Source organism: Doryrhamphus excisus, unplaced genomic scaffold (genome assembly GCF_030265055.1).
Source record: "Doryrhamphus excisus isolate RoL2022-K1 unplaced genomic scaffold, RoL_Dexc_1.0 HiC_scaffold_33, whole genome shotgun sequence".
Taxonomy (NCBI): domain Eukaryota; kingdom Metazoa; phylum Chordata; class Actinopteri; order Syngnathiformes; family Syngnathidae; genus Doryrhamphus; species Doryrhamphus excisus.
In genome coordinates this window covers 117,501-120,492 of record NW_026652248.1, presented here as the reverse complement: position 1 = coordinate 120,492, position 2,992 = coordinate 117,501, and the positions used below count along the sequence as shown (strand labels likewise).

General features: G+C 74.7%; 1 non-coding gene across 1 annotated transcript; it reads left to right on the top strand.

The window, feature by feature from the left end:
• Positions 1-2,432: 2,432 nt before the first annotated feature.
• Positions 2,433-2,586, top strand: LOC131119663 (5.8S ribosomal RNA). Its single transcript, XR_009126396.1, has one exon. It is a non-coding gene; the product is annotated as a 5.8S ribosomal RNA (ribosomal RNA).
• The last annotated feature ends 406 nt before the right edge of the window (positions 2,587-2,992 follow it).

Below are 2,992 nucleotides of genomic sequence, written 5' to 3'. Positions count from 1 at the left end.
CGGCTTAATTTGACTCAACACGGGGAACCTCACCCGGCCCGGACACGGAAAGGATTGACAGATTGATAGCTCTTTCTCGATTCTGTGGGTGGTGGTGCATGGCCGTTCTTAGTTGGTGGAGCGATTTGTCTGGTTAATTCCGATAACGAACGAGATTCCGGCTTGCTAAATAGCTACGCGGCCCCCCGCGGTCGGCGTCGGAGCTTCTTAGAGGGACAAGTGGCGTTCAGCCACACGAGATCGAGCAATAACAGGTCTGTGATGCCCTTAGATGTCCGGGGCCGCACGCGCGCCACACTGAGCGGATCAGCATGTGTCTGCCCTACGCCGAGAGGCGCGGGTAACCCTGTCAACCCCGCTCGTGATAGGGATTGGGGATTGCGATTCTTCCCCATGAACGAGGAATTCCCAGTAAGCGCGGGTCACAAGCTCGCGTTGATTAAGTCCCTGCCCTTTGTACACACCGCCCGTCGCTACTACCGATCGGATGGTTTAGTGAGGTCCTCGGATCGGCCCCGCCGGGGTCGGCTACGGTCCTGGCGGAGCGCCGAGAAGACGATCGAACTTGACTATCTAGAGGAAGTAAAAGTCGTAACAAGGTTTCCGTAGGTGAACCTGCGGAAGGATCATTACCGGCTGCCCCCGGGGTCGGCTCCCCCCGAGTCGACTCTGAACGGCGGGCGCTAAACCCTTTACCGGTCAGGCCGAGGGCGCGGGCCCGAGGCGCGCGGCGGCACGGCGGGCGCGCCCGCGTCCGGCGGGGCGGGTACGGGTCCGGGGCCTCGGCTCCGTTCCCCGCCCGTTCCCGTCCGGGTCGCGGGGCCGCGTTCCGACGGGCCTCGCGTGACCAACACACACTCGAGCGAGGCGGCGAAGGCACGGCGGGCGCGCCCGCGTACGGCGGGGTGGGGGGGGTTAAAGTCCGGGCTCCGGCCCGTTCCCATTCCCCCCCCTTCCCCCGGTCCGGCGCGGGGCCGCGTTCCGACGGGCCCCAGCCTTTTTCCCCGGGCCCGGCGAGGGGCCGGGGCCGCGGCGGCTCGGCGGGGCTTCGGCCCCGTCCGCGGTCGACGTAGCCCCGAGCTCTTACGGCGGCGAGGGCACGGCGGGCGCGCCCGCGTGCGGCGGTGGGGGAGTTCGGGTCGGGGCCTCGGCCCCGGTCCCGGGCCCTCTCCCGTCGCGCGCGGGGCCGCGTTCCGACGGCGCCCCGCCGACGGTCCGTCGGGCGCGGGGGGCCTCGGGAGGCCCAGGGAGGGCGGGAGGCGCGGCGGCACGGCGGGCGCGCCCGCGTACGGCGGGGGGGGGGGGGGGTTAAAGTCCGGGCTCCGGCCCGTTCCCACCCCCCCCCCCCCCCCGGTCCGGCGCGGGTCCGCGTCCCGGCGGGCCTCGCGTCCCCGGGCCCGGCGAGGGGCCGGGGCGACGGCGGCGCGGCTGGGCTTCGGCCCCGTCCGCGTCGACGGCGCCCCGCGCTCTTACGGCGGCGAGGGCACGGCGGGCGCGCGCCCGCGCGCGGCGGTGGGGGAGTTCGGGTCGGGGCCTCGGCCCCGGTCCCGGGCCCCTCCCGTCGCGCGCGGGGCCGCGTTCCGACGGCGCCCCGCCGACGGTCCGTCGGGCGCGGGGGTCTCGCCCCCCCCACGGCCGGAGGAAAGGCGGCAGGCAGACGGCACGGCGGGCGCGCCCGCGTTCGGCCGGGGTGGGTTAAGGTCCGGGCTCCGGCCCGCTCCCGACCTCCCCCCGGTCCGGCGCCGGTCCGCGTCCCGACGTGTCTCCCGGGCCCGGCGAGGGGCCGGGGCCGCGGCGGCTCGGCGGGGCTTCGGCCTCGTCCGCGGTCGACGTAGCCCCGCGCTCTTACGGCGGCGACGGCACGGCGGGCGCGCCCGCGTGCGGCGGTGGGGGAGTTCGGGTCGGGGCCTCGTCCCCGCTCCCGGCCCCTCCCGTCGCGCGCGGGGCCGCGTTCCGACGGCGCCGCGCCGACGGTCCGTCTGGCGCGGGGCCTCGCTCGTCTCCCCCCTCCGGCGGAGACTCCGGTTGTCCCAGGGCCGACGGCGGGCGCGGCGCCCGGTCCCTCCCCGCGCCGCGGGAGGGCCGGCCCGGGCCCGCCCGAGGTTCGCGGCCGCGCGGCGGGCGGGGGCCCGCCTCCTCCGTCCGCGCGGACGCGGCATCGGAACCCATAAGACCCAGCCCGTCGCCCTCCGTGGGGGCGACGGGGGGACCGCGGGTACCCAACGCTCGCCTCCCCCCTCCCGGGGGGCGGCGGGGGGTTCAATGTCCCCGGCCCGTCCGCCCTCCGGGGCGGTGCGGCGGCCCGGGCGCCCGCGGTGCCCGTCGATCCGCGGCAACAGCCTCTCCTGAGAAACCCCTTGTCTCGGAACTTGTCAACCTTCCCCGGCCCTCCGCCTAGAGGGGGCGGTGGCCGGGAACCTCTCACCTCTGACGACTCTTAGCGGTGGATCACTCGGCTCGTGCGTCGATGAAGAACGCAGCCAGCTGCGAGAACTAATGTGAATTGCAGGACACATTGATCATCGACACTTCGAACGCACCTTGCGGCCCCGGGTCCCTCCCGGGGCCACGCCTGTCTGAGCGTCGCTCGAGCAATCAATCGGGAGTACGGACGCCCCGTTCCGGGGCGGCCTACGCTCCCGCGGCTGGGGTTTGTCGCAGGCCCCCCCCCCCGTCGGGGGGCCTTCGTCCCCTCAAGTGCAGACAGCTTGGCCGGAAGCGGAAGGCTTTCGAGGTACGGCGCCCGGTGGTTCCGGCGCGCGCGGCTCGGCCGGCGGTCTTCGGCGTCAGCCGTCGCCTCCGCCCCGAGACCCCCGTTACGGCTCCCCCCGGGCCGCCCCTCGTCCCGTTCGCGCAGGGTATCGGTCTCCGAGTTCGGGTGCGGCGGCCTCGGCCGTCCCGCCCCGTTCCGGTTTCCGCCCACCCGCCCCCGCCGTCTATCGAGATCCGTTCTCCCCCTCTCCCCGACCGCCCTCCCCTCGCGGGGGGGTGC